At 43.6% G+C, this 17,930-nt stretch overlaps 1 protein-coding gene across 7 annotated transcripts in view; it reads left to right on the top strand.

Moving 5' to 3' along the window:
* Positions 1-13,214: 13,214 nt before the first annotated feature.
* Positions 13,215-17,930, top strand: part of PHF21A (PHD finger protein 21A) — a 124,837-nt gene continuing 120,121 nt past the window's right edge. For 2 of the 7 annotated variants that reach the window (XM_041460014.1, XM_041460007.1), the window contains exon 1: positions 13,215-13,670. The gene's annotated coding sequence lies outside the window, so the exon portion shown is untranslated. Of the gene's footprint in view, positions 13,671-13,813; positions 13,900-17,930 lie in introns of all 7 variants that reach the window. The other 5 variants (XM_041460008.1, XM_041460010.1, XM_041460009.1 and 2 more) reach the window with 5 other exon arrangements.

The raw sequence follows: 17,930 nt of genomic DNA, 5'->3' as shown, positions 1-17,930 counted from the left end.
GTTCCTTAAGCTAACTCCCCATCCAAATCATTGTATCCTTAATATCAGTACTGGCATATTGAGGCCAGTGGACTCAGATCTGAAGGTCCCTGAATGTTGAGTGCCCCCTATGTGTCTCTCACAGAATAAATGCTCTGCAGTGAATCTAAGGCATCCTCTCAATGCCAAACTGAGATGTCTCACATCATCCCAAATGGAGGCTTGAGGGTCGCTTCTGAACTGTGTCAGCCTGAGAAGTTTTTCTTGAAGCATCATCCATCTCCCTGGGACTGAGTAGCCTCAGCTGGTCCTAAAAGAAGAATCTCAGTCCCCTTTTAATCGAGATGACCTGTCCCCACCTTTAAATGCAAAGGAATCTCAGCCTTCAAATTACTGTGGAGCACTCTAAAAGCAGGTGTACCACCCAGGCATCACCCCACTCCAGCCCACACACTGCTGACTTATCCTAGATCCTCACAGATTAAAATATCACAGGAACCTTTCTCACCCCACACCACTCGGGGTCTCCCTCAAAGTGATCCAACTGTATGCACTAAACTGTGGCAATGCAGAAAGAAACTTTGTCATTGTGGAAAGTTGGCATTACGGAGGACTCCTTATTACTGTTCAGCTTCCTCTCCCAGGTGAAGATAATGCCCATATCTGAATAATCCTAATGCTGCACACTCTGTGCTGAGCACAGGCATATCCCCCCTGCAGATGTTAATCCCAGGTTTACGGGTGGCAGTAGCAGAAAGACAGCTGCATGTTTTCTCTGCACACAGATTCAGACTGAGCTAAGGGTGGGAGTTTGTTAATGCTGATGCTGTATATTAAGTTTCTAGGGGCGGAAATAGTCAGTCTTTTCCTTAACTGTGCCAAAAAATGTGTACAGTGCCAAATCATTCTCATCTGAATCAGGTGTCGATGCTGCTGCACTGTGGTCAACATTGTACATCTGGGACAATCCTACCTTGCAGTGGAAAATCCTCCCACTTCCCAGCATGAGGTGCCATGCCTGTGTCATTTCAAAGCACATCTATGGGACAGCCGTACCTTGAGCCAGAGGGTGCAAAATGATGTTTTTGTTTATCTGATTATGCCATTTTAGTCTCACCATTGAAACAAAGAAGAAGCCTCTAAATTTTTCAGTTGCATAGCAGAGAAGCAGGACAGACTGGCCTCAGGGGCAGATTCCCCACCAAGCAGTTCGCTCCCTCAACCAAAAGTGAGAGACACAATTAACTAACAAGCCAAAAATCAGGGGAAAAAAATCTTCACTGCTCCTGCAGCTGCCTGATTGTGAAAGGAAGCCATATCGATGACAGAAGGAGATAATCCACTGACAGCTGGTTATGCTAGTAAAGATAAATAAACACAAGCTATTTGATCCCCTCAAAGGACTCCATGGTAGAAGGGGACTAACTTCCTATCTCTTGGCATTTTTACAAATAGCAGGAAAACATTTTTTCCTGGGGAATAATTAATTTCTTTCAGTTCTAGGTGAAAGTGGAATTGCTGAGGGGTGTGGTGGTTGGAAAATGGTTTTATGTATTTTGACATTTTCCTTGAATATTTCTCTAAATCTGTAGTGGAGGCATTTCTTCTCCATGAGAGCATGTAGAGTTTGAGGTCTCTCATTTTATCCATCAAGGTTAATATCCAGTCTTCTCATCTTTGCCAGGAGGCATTCCTGAAAGGATTTTAAACTTTTGAGTGAATTCCCCAGAAGTATCTCTGGCCCTCTAAGTTCAGTTTTACCCATACTGAAACTCTAGAAAGCTGCAAGTATCCCATGCAAGCAAGGGAAGACATGGTTCATATGAAACTAGGGAGTTAAAAATATAATTTTGCCAAGTCTCAATATTATATTTAGTAGTGCTGTCGTTGCCATGGTCTAAGGATAAAGAAGGGCAAGTTGTGAAGGTAATATCTATATTATGAAATCAACCAGTACTTCTGAAAAACAAGCTTCTAGGCTCACAAGCCTTTCCTTAGGTCCAAACTGGAAGCTTCAAATTTCAGACAGATACTTGTAAATAGAGCTTCATCATTGTGTAACATGCATTGCTTTGTCTCTGAAGTGCTGTGCATAGGAGATTTCACCTTCAGCTGTTCCCTTGGGAATGAGGGATCTGCTGCTCTTCTAAATGTATATGGTTCAGGGAGATGGGTTTGGAAAGAGTGGTGACTTTTCAGCAAACCAGGCCCCTGCAGCTCCCCATGGCCATCCTTTTTCTTTTGTGCACCTCAGCAGAACCAGTGGTACTTCATACGCATTCACCAAGCTGTTACAGACAGGTGTAAACACAGAAATAAACCATCAAGGCTCTGCTGCTTTCTGAATTCTTCCCTCTTCTTTATCTTCCTCCTTCTCCTCTTCCTCTTCTGTGTAGCAGTGGTCCCTAAGCAGAAGCTGTTATGTGGTTGGCCCTGATCTCCAGCTCTCCAGGGAAGAGGCTTCCTGGGATGGAAATGTGCTGGTGGATGGCTACAAACCCATCACAGAGGCCCAGCAGAGCCACACCAGCACCAGCACCACTGGGCAGTGCCCAGGCTGGCTCCTGTCCAGCACTGGCTGCCTGGGAACAGTGGTGGAGATCAAGGATCAAGCTGCTTTGGTTTAGTAGGGACATGCAGTCTATTTCCTCCACAGCTTTCAAACATCCCCCTTACGTGATTCCTCTCAGAACAGTGTTTTTATTAAAAGATAAACTGCATCTCATTCAAAAAATGTGTTATGAATGACAATGTAAGGCCTGTTTTCATACTCAGAAGAAGAAAACCCGACCCGCAGTACAAGTAGTTTCACTTTATTCAAGAGCAAAACCTGTATACCATTGGCACTCATGAGTACAAAAGTCTCCTGCACTGATTTTTTTCTCCTTTACCGAAATATTACTGCTTCCTTTATTCCTGAACTCATAAAAGGGACGATACTGAAGAAGACCAAATGTGGGTCATCTAGAGCAGGCTTTCTCTGAAAATGTCCCAACTAAGATGTTTAAGGGGGGGGTGTAAGAAATGGGATGTATCCAGAAGGATCTTCTCCCATGAGCCTCTGGCAATCATTGGTAAAAGTGCTTGCTGAGTCAGATGCTGCATTCTTCAGTAGACTTGTGTCATGCCTTTCTGAGCACATTTATACTATCAGGATCCATGAAATCTTGCACCAATGAGTTCCAAATGTGATTATGCATTGAGCAAAAAAGTATTGCGTTTTGTTTGTTTCAAACATTGTCTAATAATTTCACTCAGTAGCACTTACTCTTGCAACTTGATGGTGAAAGATCCTGATTTTCCTTCTCCAGGCTGCTCTCCCTTTAGCATGTCTCTTATGTTCCCTCTTCAGTTTCTGTTATTTCATCTGAAATGTCCTAGACCCCAGATTGTTCTTTTTCCTCAAGATGAAAGTTATTCCCTATCCCTTCTGTTGCCTTTTTAATTCCAGTGTATCTTTTTGGAAACAATATCCTTCAGCTTGCTCTGAGGGGGTGGGCACATAATGGCTTCATAAACAGACAAAATACAAACTCCTATTGAAATTCATACACTTCAGATAACTTTCAACTCCTTGTTTAACTACCTAACTGATGGCAAGCACTGAGTGAATGTTTTCAGGAGCCCCACTGATATTACCAGTGACACTAAGGTGACCTGGAACTTCGCAATGTTTTCAAAGTATCATAGGCTTTCATTCAAATTCCATATGGTGTTTTCAAGTTCGCTGCAAGACAAACTAATTAAATTATGTCATGTCATGACTGTCGTGACCTGAAAATGTCATAATCGTATGAATAAGATTATTCTGGGAGTTACTGAAAAACATCTGAAGGATAACAAGGTTATCAGCCACAGCCAACACAGATTCATAAGGTGAAAGTTCTGTTTGTCAAATTTATCTTCCTTTTAAAACAAAGAAACCCACCTTGTTTATCAAAGGAAGCCAGCTGAAGTAATCTTGTTGGATTTCAGTAAAGTTTTTGATGTTGTCTTTCACAGCATCCTGCAAATGTCCAGCCCACAGCTGGATAAACACATCATGTGATGGGTAAGCAACTGGCTTGCAGGTTGGGCATGAAGGGTGATAGTGAATGGGGTGACATCAGACTGGCAGCTGGTCACTAGTGGGGTTCTGCAGGGCTTCATCTTGGGGCCAGTGCTCATCAACATCTTCATTAAAGAATGGAATGCAGGACTCAAAGGCATACTAAGTAAATTTGCCAGTGATATTGAAAATTGGGAGGAGCTGCTGACTCCCTGAAAGGCAGGGAGGCCCTGCAGAGAGACTCCAACAAATCAAAGACATGAAACTATTAGAGAGTGTCCAAAGGAGGCCAATGAAGATGGTGAAGGGCCTGGAGGGGAAGCTGTAGGAGGAGTTGCTGAGGTCAGTTGGTCTGTTCAGCCTGGAGAACAGAAGACTGAGGGGAGACCTTGTTGCAGTCTACAAATTCCTCGTGAGGGGAAGAGGAGGGGCAGACGTTGATCTCTTCATTCTGGTGACCATTGACAGGACCCAAAGAAATGGCCTGAAGTTGTGTCAGGGGAGGTTTAGATGGGATATTAGGAAAAGGTTCTTCACCCAGAGGGTGGCTGGGCACTGGAACAGGCTCCCCAGGAAAAAGGTCCCAGCACCAAGCCTGACAGAGTTCAAGAAGTGTTTGGACAATGTCCTCGGATACATGGTGCGATTTCAGGGGCTCTTCTGTGTAGGGCCAGGAATTGGACTTGTTGATCCTCGTGGGCCCCTTCTAACCCAGGATATTCTATGATTCTATGATTTCTACTTGATAGCCTAATAAGAGTTTTGAAAGAAACAGACTTTTCATTCTGTTCTTCCTAGTGAGAAAAAAAAATACATTTATGCTTGTGTGTGCTCTTCAAATACGGAAGCAATGCCAATGAGATTTGTGAATTTATTGATATTATCTAACTGTCTTTTAGCTGAAAAGCACAATGTTGGTGTATCTTACCATTATTAATCAATTTTGAACACAAAGAACACACAAACATGTTTAATTGCCCAATTCCCTAAGTCTTGAGTGATATATTTTGCAACTTGCCTATCACTCAAACAACAGAAGATTTGAGTGGAAGATATTAAAATCAATTATACATAAAATATCTGTGAGGACGTCTCCCTACAAACATGTGTCTCTGAATTTATGATGTAGTAGTTGTACTGTAAGACACGACTAAATAAAAAGGGCATTGTCTCACTGTGCAGATGCCTCCCCTGTCCATCAGGTTTATTGACTTTTTTTTGATCTTTACTTTACCCCTTCTCACTGTGTTGAAAACCCAGACACATTAAACTCTGGATTATCACAGAAAGCAGCAAGACAAGATAACACAGTCAAAGCAGAAGTCCAGAAATAGCCAAGGAAGCTTGGAGAAGGAGATGTCATGCCATTGGGAAGCACTGGTGACTCCAGAGGCTGTGATGACAGGGGCGCCACAGCTCCTCAGAAGATGCAATGCTGTGTGGCACGGTGCTGTGTGAGCAAGGCCATGCTAATTCAGCATCAGTCATCTCAGGGGTATCTTTATCCATGATACACTTAATCCCAGATAATCTCGAGGTGACTAACAATATTTATTGTTAGGCCATGAAAACTCACTCTGAATACCTGTACTAGCACTGACCTTTCTGTCCACTGAGTCACTGTTAACTCTTATTATTGCACGCAAAGCCAGGCACAGCTCTGATCCTTGATCCCCCTTCCCCATCCCTTCATAACACTTGTTTCACAACTCCTCTTCCCTCCCTTGTCCCTGTGCCTATGCTGGGCTACTTTCCAGCAGGGTAAAGTCAAGGCAAGCTGTAATAAATACACAAGATTCCAGTAGTTTAATACTTCTCAAAGCTTACTACTTTTTTATTGCTTTCAAACTGATGCTCTTGCTACATTACTCTATAAGACAAGATGCTGCTTAACTGGTAGTCCCAAACTGTTGGCTCAAATATGTGTTTAATTAAATACTTAAGATAACTGAATTGCTTTTCAGATGCTCCATTCACTCAAACTCCAGGCTGTTTATGTATCTAGTGATATTGAAGGGTTTAGGGGACAAATTTACAGAAGTATTTTTGAAAACCACTATCAGTATTTATATTTTAAGTACTTAACATCCTGGAATTATCATCATCCTGTAGTTTTCCTTAGGTACTCTGATTCCCTGTCTTTCCTCTTCATGATCTTTTACATTATATGTTCCTTGGACTTTAGAGCAGACTTTGCTTTATGATGTCTTCCTCAAGGTACCAAAATGACCACTGACACCTAAAAGGACTAAAAAGGCATTATGTCCTATCTACTGTTATTTTATTGTTCACAGAAATTGACTTTAAAATTTTTTTTTGTTGCTGTTTGTCACAACATTTGATTTCTGTGCATGTGGGAGGCTGTTGAGATGTCTGTATGCCTGGAATACATCCTGGTAGCTGCTGTCTTGGTCTGTGGCTCATGCCCTTGGTTTACCACTCTGCATTTCTATTTGCTTATCAGGTTAGTGACACACCAAAATGCTTCATTACAAAAATTGTCATTTCCTTTCAGCAGTCCTTGAAAACATACTCAGTGGTTTCATTTCCATTCACAGTTTTCCAATTCTACATTTTTTCTCAAGTTCCTCAAAAATAGAAGTGGAAGAATTCTTGTGAAAGTATCTGGAAAAGGGCATTTTGATGGAGACTAGATATCTCTAATCACTAATGGTCCAACAATCGCCAGCTGAAAAATTTAGTAGGGTGACCAACATTACAACAAATCAGCTTGAATTAGGAGGCATTATATTGTTTAACAAAAAGGACAATGCGTCAAAACCAGTTTCTTGTATCTGATAATGGAACTGCAATTGCTCCTAGGATACTTCATACTGCTGGCTTAAAAATGAGGATCCTTTCCCTGGACCATTTGCATCTTGGCACACAATCTCTAGCTCATTGTGATTCTAAACAGTGTACAGGATCCGAAACCATGCTTAGTCAGCCTGGCCAGCCACCTGAGAGCCATGAGCAATGTCCCCTTTATGACTGCTCACTTCCACTTAAGGAGAAAGGAAAAAAGAAAAAAGGCAAGGAAACCCATTCCTCTTGACTCCCAGAGACAGTATCATTCCTCAGATCTTCCTTCAGTATGGAAGCAGCAACAACACCAGCGTCTCTGAAAGTGGGTGCACATTCAGAAGAAGAAAGAAAGCGTGGCTTGTGAAAGGTAAAATGCTCTCTGGCCTCCCCTAATTGCAGATCTGATACAGAAGTACTGGTTGAAATAGTGTTTTCCTGGAGGTTGGATTACATAAGGAGCTGACAATCTTCCTGACTTCACATATCAAAACCTTAACAAGACTGAAAGCCTAAGAGGGAAGCCAAGGAAGAAAAGCCCTCGGAGCTCTGCTGGCAGGTAAGAGACAGTGGTAAGTCCTCACAGGTCCCCCATGCTCTCTGGTGCAACAGGCCAGGCTACCCCCTCTGAGCTATGGTCCTCTACTCTCTGTATGAAATAACCAATGCCCCTGGTAAGCAAAGCAGTAAGTGATCAGGGGCAGAGACAGCAGGACACAGTCTCCTTTCAAGGCTACTCTCAGAAGAGCTTGCATCTACAGTGAAATCCCACTGCAGACATAATGCTGTGCTGTGCTGACAGGCCTTCCCTGGCTCAGCTGCTGAGGGCAGCCCGGAGAACATGAATTTTACAAAAGCAACAGGGCAGCCTGAATGGTGAATTACTTTTACCTGAATGTAGATCCTGGACAATGCACTCCTATGACTGTTTTTAGCTCACCCTAGCTGCCTCCCAGGCAGAGCATTCAGGAGAGTTAGATTTGCAGCTGCACCACTCTGGCTGGACCAAATGACAGCTGACAAGTCAGAAAGTCACTTTGGGATGAGACAGGGGAAGCAGGGGTCTGCTTCATTGGCTGCTGTAAGCAATAACTCCTGTGTAAGGCAGTCATCCACAGTCAAAGTCAGAGGTTGTTGTGTTAAGCAATGCAGATTCCATTTAGGCTGATGTTCTAAATGGTGAGTGCCTCATACTCATCATGTTTTCAGGCTCTGGTCCCAACTGGTGGTCTAAACAATCTGATTAATTTTCCTTATCGTCTGGAAGTGAGTGATGCCCTATCCTTCCCTGACCTGGGAAGGGGAAGATATTTGCTTGTAGAAGGCACTCTTTGCCTGGATTCTGCTGGTGAGATAACCCTGTGCTCAAACACTGATGAGAAAGACAGATTCCCAACTGTTTTCTCAGGCTGGACTATGTCTTGCTTGATATGGTCTTATAGCTTTCATTTTTAAGCTGCACAGGCTATCTTCCCTCTTAGTTGCAGCCACCTAGCATTCCTGCCAAAAGCACAGTGAAAAATAGCAATAGGCAAGTAACTAACTCTTGGTTTAGCTTTTAAGGTAGTTTTGTTGCTGAAAACCAGGGGAACAGAAAGTGCCATGTGACTACTCCACTGTCAACCTAATCTGTGACCTGTCAGTGCACTTGCTGTTAATTCTTTTTAACACAAAAAAGTCTTCTTGCTAGAAGACTGTTTATGCATGTTAACTAATATCTTAAATTTTGTTCTAAGTATTCTCAACAAGCAGCACTGCAAGATGGGCTGGCTATAGCAAAGCTAGCATGTTATGCTGTAACTTTTTATTTTGAACACTTGGTACAATAGCTGTTAGCAATGACTATTATTCTTGAGATGCCCCTGCATTAATACTTTACATGGACTGTGCTTCTTTTTCTGAAATTCTCCCAAACTGGTGAAATAATATTCAATGAGAAACAAAATCTAGCAGCTGCTTACAAGTTCTCATCAAATCCTGTTGAGTTTTGTGACTTTTCCACTAACTTTGATAAGGCTTTGTATTTGCCTTGTACTTCTAAGTGCTCTTAGGATAAAAACTAGGCAAAGGGGACTGGACGAGCATCCAGAGTGATGTGATCAAGCAGAAAGTGGAAAACCCAGACAAACTGAACTATGACTTTTGATAAGCAGCACAAACATCACATTCAGAGGTAGAGGTGTGTGGGTCAACTTTGTGCACAAAGACTCAACAAGCAAAGGAGGATTTTTTTTCCCTAAGCTTCTAGCAAGATTTCCTTTCACTGAAAGGAAATCATGGTAGATATCTCTGTGTAGACCCAATGTACAAAACCAGTCAGTTCATTCAAACATTTATTCAAACATCTGATGATACCATTGCTTTCCATTTCATACATGAAACCACTTTTCATGCTACTAGAAGGTGAATTCTTTGTATACACAAATGAGGGCCCTTTTTGCTGACGTGGAAGTGAAGCTAAGTAGCACAGAGGCAGGAACCACTTTTCTTCAGTATTTGAAGTCTGAACAAAGTGCACATGTGCAGTTTTTAAAGGAAAGACTTTTGGCATGTCTGTGATAATCAAGGTCTGTGTCTTAAACTGATGATTTCAGACTGGTTGATGTGAAGCCCAACACAACCCAGCAATGTGTGCTCACAGCCCAGAAAGCCAACTGCATCCTGGGCTGCATCGAAAGCAGTGTGGCCAGCAAGGTGAGGGAGGGGATTCAGCCCCTCTGCTCTCATGGCACCTTATGAGAAACTGAAGCGATTTGTCCAGCTCTGTGGTCCCCAACATAGGAGTGATGTGGATCTGCTGGAGAGAGACTGGAGGAGTGTAATGAAGATGATCAGAAGGCTGGAGCATTTCTCACGTGAAGAAAGGCTGAGAGGGTTGGAGCTGTTCAGCCTGGAAAACACCACATAGCATCCTTCCAATACCTAAAGGGAGTGTACAAGAAAGCTGGAGAAGCACTTCTGACAAAGGCATGTAGTGACAGAACAAGGGATAATGGAGGGTAAATTTTGATTAGATTAGGAATAGATTCTTCACTGTGGGGACGGCAAGGCACTGAAACAGGTTGCTCAGAGAGGCTGTTGATGTCCCAATGCTGGAAGTGTTCAAGGCCAGGCTGGATGGGGCCCTGAGCAATCTGGTCTAGTGGAAGGTGTCCCTGTCCATGGCAGGTGGGGTGCAACTAGACAAGCTTTAAGATCCCTTTCAACCTGAACGATTCTATGATTCTATGAAAATGGTCTGAGCCACCTTGCCATGACCCAGAGATCACTGTGGGCAGTGTGTGAGATACTCATCATGGTCTGAGCTCTAAGACAAACCATGAAAAATTTCTGCGTGCATCTACAGTAACAGCTGATGATTATTTTTCCTTTGAACTTTGTCCAAAGTTCATCTTTAAAAAACAAACTTTGGGCTGTGTGTACTGACTCCTCAGCAAAATAAACATGCCGAATCTCTAATAACACTTAAATCACTCATTCTAGATTCTTTCAACTTGCTTGTTAACCAGAAAGATAAAAAACACTAAAACAAATAGGCTTTACTCAGTTATTTATTTTTCTGGTGCCTCTATAAAAAAAAATCTGAAGGACAAAAGCGATTCTGGTCTGATTGTTTTCAGAGTAAGCTGACTCCTTGCTTTAAACTAACTGAAGGTAAAATCAAAATCCAGGCTGTCTTGGCTTAAAGTGCTGGTAGTAAAAGTTTACATGGAGGAGGGAAAATCTGAGTATTGGAGCTGAGATTTTCAGCAGGGTTTAAAAATTGGTAACGAATTTGAGATTGGAGGGCTAAGGAGGGAGGGGGCTGGGAGAAATCACAGCAAGCTACAAGCTGATCTGACAGTAATAGAGCTTAGCCCAAGCTCACTTGACCTATTCAAAGGCGGTAGAAATAAAGTAGAAAGAAGTAAAAAAAGCAAATACATACTTATTAGAAATGGTGTAATATCTAATATCTCAGTTATACTAATCGTAACACTTCTTGTTACAGTTGGACACACTGAAAGTTCTACTGTAATGGCTGCTAGATTTTTGGTGGTCTTGTGCACGTGACCTTACCTGATATCCCATGAACTGTGCACCTATCAGTAACTATTTGATGAGCACCCAGATATAATTTCTGTGTTTTCCTTTTCTTAGTATTCTGTCAACCCTACGGTTTAGTATCATACCTGGCTGGCAGAAAAGAAAAAAAAAGAAAAGAAAAAAAACAAAAGGGAAAAAAAAAAAAGACAGGGTAGGAGAGATTGCCTCAAAAAGAAAAACCCAAACAACATGACATTAAAAAAAAAAGGCATTTTTAGATTACTCTATTTGCTTCATATCTTTTCCTTTGTATGCATTTAAAGTTTGTGTCTTTAAAGTCACATCCACAAACCCACAGGCTAGAAACTTCATTTAAAAAAAATAAGCCTTAGTTTCTTGCATAATTGTATGAGTCCAGGAGCTACAGCTTTAAGAAGGGCACTAAATGTTGTAAAGTTCACAATTAAATCACACAGAACTTGCAACCAATTGATGGAAAAGAAGTGGAAAATTAATAGTAATTAAATAAACAATGGCTTATAGATCTCTTTTTTTACAGTTGAGAGGAAACCTCGCTGTACGTTCTCACTCATGCTGAGCCCTCTAGAATCCTCCAGATGACAAAACTGTCCGTTTCTGCCCAATTACAACTCGTCCCCGAGTTACTCATCATGACTGCATTGTGGATTTAGTTTCATAATATAATAAAAGAGTTCATCGTGGCTTCCTGAAGCATTTACAGATATAACGCAAACACATTTCTTCACAACTTGCGAGCATTTCGAAGAAATAAAGTGATATAAGAGGCTGTTAAAAAAAAAACATAAAATCAGTTTTGCATTGCATCAAATCCCGGCTTTTCGTGAGAGCTCATGCAAATCCCGCGGCGTCCAGAACATGTTCCACTGCTTTTAGCAATGGTAGCTCCGACAGAAATGCGAGGCTTTAAGTATTTCTGAGACTCTGGAGACTTTCGGAAGCCGGAGACTCACAGGGGCAAGCCTGTAACTTGAGCTAGTGTACTGCAGATAAGGACAGACCCTGCCTGGGTTGGCTGCTGGCGTTCGGGCGGCCCGCGGCAGCTCATGGTGCGGTGGCAGGGGACCGGGGGCACCGTGCTCCCCGAGCCCCCGGCGGCCCAGAGCGGCCCGCGGCTGCGAGGCAGGCAGCGGGCAGCGCCGAACCCGAGTCACGTACGTTTGTTTGATTTCCACGCCAACGAGTGCGGCAGAAACCTTCCAACCCATGGCGTGTTAACTTCCCGGCTTTGAACCTGCCCATGAAAGTTTCTGACTCGCCACCGTTCGTTTTTGTTGGTTTCTTCCTTTTTTTTAAAAAAAAAAAAATTGTATTTTTTTTTTCCTTTCCTCTTTCTGGAGGGGAATTGGAAGAGGAATGGGGAGGGGAAAAAAAAAAAAAAAGAAAAAAAAAAAGAAGGCTGATGCACCGTCGCTCGCACGAAAGCAAATGGCAGCATCGCCCGGCAGTGGAGTAGTAAGTTAATAAATAAATAAGCCAAGCCCGCTGCGTGAACGGCGAGGTGGAGGAGGGAACACCCTCCCTTCCTAGCCGGCCGCGCGGCGAGCGTGTGCGCTATTCCTTCGAATAACATGGCAGGGCCGGCGATGCGGGAGGGAGGGAGCGCGAGAGGGCGGCCCTTGGCCCGGTCGAACGGGCCGTGGCGCATCCGCGCCTCGCGCACGGCGATGAGGCCAGCGCGCTCCCTCCCGCCGCCGCCGCCGCCGCTTCCTGCGCGCGCCCCCCGCCCCCCTCCCGCGGCCCTGTTGCATCAATGTATGTGTATGTGTGTATGTGTGTGTGTGTGTGTGTGTATGGTGGGGGGGCGGGGGGGGGGTCCTCGGCTGACGCGCGGTCGCCCCCGTACTGCTCTCCCCCGCCTCCGTGCTCTCACGGCCGCCCGGTACCGGCGGTGCAGGGCGGTGCAGCCGCCCAGTGCCCCCCGCGGCCGCGGCCGGCGGCGCCGCTGCTCCGGCAGAGTTTGGTGCCCTACTTCACTCTACTTTAGTTTCACTCACTTTACATCCGGGCTTTTTCCCTAGGCAATGGGGGCCGCAGCACAGCCCGTTCCTTAGGCAAAGGGAAATAAATTCGCCGCACCGACACGTCAAGTAGTCCCCCCTCAGGAGAAGCCGCCGAGCCCGCCCTCCTGGCTGCCCCCCTTGCTCTGGCCCCGGCCCGGCCGGCGGCGTCCCGCCGTTGCAACGGAGAGGGGGGAGCGTGGGCGTGGGCCCTCCGGTCCCCGCTTCCCCGGCCGGTCTCCAGCGGCGGACCGGGCCGGGCCGGGGCGGACGGGGGCGCGCGCGGCGGCGTGTCGGGAGCGCGCCGCAGGCAGGCAGGCAGGGAGGCCGGCGGCGGAGGGATCCCGGCGAGAGGTGTGCTGCGGCCGGGCCGGGTGAATGGGATTGAAGAAGAGTTCAGCTTCTCGGCTTGTTTTTGTGTTACAGTTTCTCTCCTCCTGCGCCTCTTCGGCTTCGTGCCGCCCTCCCCGCCCGCTCCCTCCTCCCCGCCGCAGGAGGAGCCCCCCGCGGAGAGGGGGAAGGAAAAGGACCCCACAGAGGCGAGAGCGAGCGAAGAGGAGGAGGAGAAGGGAGCAACCTACCATCTTCCACTCCCCGCTTAGCTTAAAGAAAGTGAGAGGAGAGAGAGAGAGGCGCCCAGAAGAGGGGGACAGGGAGGCCCAGAGGAGCGGCGGCGCCGGCACCCTCCCCCTATGAAGAAGAGTCCTCCCCCTCACAGAGAGGTCCTGCCAGGGGGACCCCGGCCGGCCCGCAGCAGCACCGCCGCCGCCAGCAGGGTGTAGTATCCCACCTTTCGGATTCGCCTCCTCCTCCTCCTCTTCCTCCCTGCCCCCCCCGCCCCCCGTTTTTTTTTTTTTTTTTTTTTTTTTTTTTTCCTTGCTTCCCTCCTTCCTTTCATTCGTCTTTGTGGCCCGAGCAGCGCCGGGAAAATTCCGTTTCTTCAGCAACTTGTTATTCCGGAGCCGGGCCTGCTCCCCTCGCCCTGGGGCTGCCCTTCCCGCACAGGTACGGGGCCGGGGGTGCCCACGCCTGCCCCAGCACTGGGCACTTCTTTATTTTGGTTTGTTTCCCTCCCTCCTGCGCCCGTGTAGGCGGAATGGGGCTCTATGTGGGACTCTGCCATTTGGTGTAGTCCTCTTATGCATGTTCCTTTCCTTTCTTCACTTGCCTTCCTGCAGGATTTTTTTCTTTTTTTTTTTTTCTTTTTTGTGGTGATGTGTGTTTTGTTTTTTCCTCTTTATTATTCCGTGCTTCACTGTCGGTACAGCTTTCTTCTCAACCACCTCTGCAGTTTGGTGGGTGCTGATGGTTTAGTACGCTGAGGTTTTTTGGGTGAATTCTTATTTTATTAATGCATGGAGCTCTTCATTCAACTTCTTCTCAAGTGTCAAAAAATAAGGCTATGAACAGATGTGTTTCAATATGGAGAAATTTCTAAGTTCCTAATTCTTGGGGGTGGAGGAAAGAGTGCCATTGGAGAGTGGCTTTTGTTTTCGATTGGTGAACAAATGTCATCACATTTCAGTCACGTGCTGTAATATTCTTTGTTCAGCTATCAAACTATGATATCTGCTACACCTGTTCCCACTTTTTAATTGTAAGTAACGGTGATTGCCTGCAAATCTTATAATTGCAGATAGGAGCACTTTCTCCCTTTCTCTCCCCTCTTGGATATTTGTTTGGGCCCAAGCACTAAGCTTGACAATGAACTTTTGTTCACTGCGGAGCCTGCGTGTAAAAAGGTCCCACTGGGGGTAATAACGTGCGTGTCACGAGAAAGTTGTGTCCTGTGATGTACGGTGGGTCTGGGCATGGAAAAATCAGGTGGGGATGTGCGCTCCGTAATGGCAGGGCTTGAGGAGGAGGCAGGCTTCTTTGGGCCAGGCAAATTTTCTTGTGCTGTTGTTTGTTATCAGGTTAAAGAATAGATACTCCTGTACACCCATATGTATAGATGGGAGCTTTATTTTTTTTTTGTTTTTGCTTAGCTGCAGGTTTTCAGGTATCAGAAATAAAATGGATTTTTGCTCTCTGTTTACTCTTTTTTTTTTTTTTCCCTCTTCCTCCCTACCCCCCCCGCCCCTTTTTCTCATTGTGCTCACTTCTAACAATGAAGACACCTGCTTAGTTTCAGTTTTGTAACTTGGCTTCCTCTGGCTTTCCTGTGATTTCCTGGAGTTAGCTGGTGAGACTAGACCTGCTACATAGCAGGGGAATTTCTAACTTTGATGAAGGGCGGCTTATTTTGAGGCTTCATTAGTGAAAAAAATGACATGTGTTTCAATGCCTTGTTTAAAAAAAAGCCCTTAAAATCCTAAAATTCATTACTTCTACCAGGTTAGCATCTAACAACAGAACTTTAATACTGAACTTGTTAGTGATTGTGTGTAATACAACTTTATAGTTTTTATTAAATAGTGATATTAAATTACTATTGAGAACAGGATCTTAAAGAAGTAAAAAATAGTGTAACTACCCATATTAGTTACTAATAAGTTAATTATCATATCTTAGGAGAAAGATCACAGTCTTTGGAAATTTTGTTTATATCTGTGCATGCTTCATGATCGCTAAATGAAACTTTCTTTGGGGCATTTTTTAATGTTGATTTCTAGAAGGGAATTCTGTAGCTCAGTAAATGAAACTTTAAAACAGTATTTAAAAAAACAGATTATGAGATTCTCAAATATTTTAAAAACTTTCAACTTCACTATGGTAGAGAGATTATTTTATGACAGTTACATCAGCTAGGGGTTTGAGCTGATACAGAGGGATTATGGAGCAGCCTCTCTATCCATTCATTTCATGTTGTGTAGTAGTGTGTATGGAGTATGTCTTCAAGGTTTTAGGAGACCCATTGTCTAGCAGAAGGTAGGTGCATGCTCGCTGGGAGTACTTGCCACCAGATGGATGTCAGCTATGTCATATCCCAAGATTTCAGCCTTAGTGACCTGAGCAACAAGAAATCTGCATCCCATTATGGGTTTTGGTGATTTTTCATTTAGCTAGTGAAGTTAACATGTTGTGTAATTCAAAATGTTATGTGGAGGAGTCTTTGTTATTAATAATTTTTTGCCATTAGTGTTTTTAAGATTTTTACCTGAAAGTTTTTACTCTTTGCTCTCCTCTATGTGCATCTTGAACTAGTTTTGTTGATGGAAGCAGGCATTTTTTCTTCCTTTAGGGAAAATAAAAAAACTTTCCTTCAAAGAACTTAAAAAAAGCAAAAGTAGGAAATTAAAACTTAGGCTGCTTAGAAAAAAAGTGCTGTTGTGTTTCCCAGGTTCAATAGTGAGATCTCCACTTTAAGTTTAGGTTTTGTAAATCTATCTCTTCACTGTAGCTATTCAGCTTTAGCTGTGTTTCAAATATTGGCCCTAACTATTTCTTATTCCAACTATTTTTTTTTTTTAGAGATGAGGTTTTGTGTGTGCCTATTAAACTTCACTGTAGAAATGATGATTTAAAAAAAATTTAAAATATCTTGGTGTGGATCCTTACAAAGGACAATTTTCATGGACTTTTTTGGTTTTTTTTTAGAAAATAAGATGTGTTTTATTGACTGCTTAAAAAGTTGTGTAATTCTGTGTGCTGTTGGAAAGCTTTGATAGTGAGCCTGGCTATCACTTGTGTTGTTCATGCAGTTTGTTTATAATGAACACATTGTAGCTGTTCAGTTCCTTTATCCTTTTTCTCAGTGCCATGAAGAATTTTATTTGGTCAAATGAATTGATACTACCGGAAATTGTTTGCAATGGTGATTTCTCTTTTATTTTAGTCCAGTTTGAAGGAACCTGGATGGACTATCTTATTTCATGTGTTATTGGCATTTTGTATGGGTACCAGAAACTCAAGGTGAAAGTCATGTGAGAAACATGTGTTGGTGACCCTAACCTTTTTACTGTTGTTTTGGGTTTCTTGGTTTTACGTGTTTAAAATATTAAATATAAGAAAGAACTTCGTAGGGTGATAGAGCTTTGCTTTTTGGAGGGCCATCTCACGGGGGTGTGAGCTGGAAAGCGTCTTCTTCAGGAGGGGCTTCTTGTGTAGAAGGGTCAGTGCTAAAATCCTATTATTAAGCTTCTAATAATATTTCTTCACTGTCCCCTTCACCCTTTATGCTCACAACTGTGCAGTCACATGTGTAGCTGTATACTAGAAGTGTAAGACTCTACAAAAGGCCTGGCTCCTGTACGTTCGTGAATTGCCCTTGTTCAATTACTCTGTGCCAGAAAGCAGCTCACATCCTGTTTCTGATGTATTTTAACAGCACAAAGGTTTTTTAGGAGCAAACCATATAGTGGAAAGGTGGGGCAGAGCACAGAAGGGTTTTGAGATGTCTGCTGAATGCAAAGGGCTGGTACTTACTTCCGCACCCTGTAATTAGAGGGTATAGAAGGATAGTTTTTATAGGTGTCTTACAGTAATCTTTCCTACAGTTCAGTATAGCACAAAGCCAGTGTCTGGCTTGTGCTGGTAGTGGAGATATGCATTATGCAGGCAAAAAATAATTTTATTTACATTTGTTGGTGGGGGGGGGGGGAACTTTGTATTTTCTAATTTTCTTTTAGTTTTTTTCCTTATGGCACAGAGTATCATTAAAAATATAAAATGCAGCCACTTTGTTTCTTTCATAAGTTTTTATTTATGGCTTCTGCACTTTACAAAGTTCCTCTCTGGACTGAAATTGTTAAAGTATGATTTAAAGTTTGTTTGATTCTGCTTTTGTTATGTCAAAACTTCACAAAAGTGAAGTGTAGATCATAGGCTGTAAAATGTACAAAAATCTAAAGAGTTTTTAAAAAGTACTTAATGCTGAGGAAAGATGCATTTGCAGTGTAATCAGACTTTGCAGTTAGAATCACCTGTCCCTAAAATAATTTTTTTAGCTGTAGAAAGTTCTAAGAGGTCCCTTCCTTTAGTCTTCCCTGCCTACTGTCCTAACAAAGCCCCAACTTTGCCACAGAATCTTTTGTATTAATACTTTGATCATTCCAGCTTTTTGAGGAAAAAAAGTGCTGCATGATACAGGCTTA

This window comes from Pyrgilauda ruficollis, unplaced genomic scaffold (assembly GCF_017590135.1).
Source record: "Pyrgilauda ruficollis isolate IOZ18807 unplaced genomic scaffold, ASM1759013v1 scaffold14, whole genome shotgun sequence".
Taxonomy (NCBI): Eukaryota; Metazoa; Chordata; class Aves; order Passeriformes; family Passeridae; genus Pyrgilauda; species Pyrgilauda ruficollis.
This window is presented reverse-complemented; position numbering and strand designations above follow the sequence as displayed.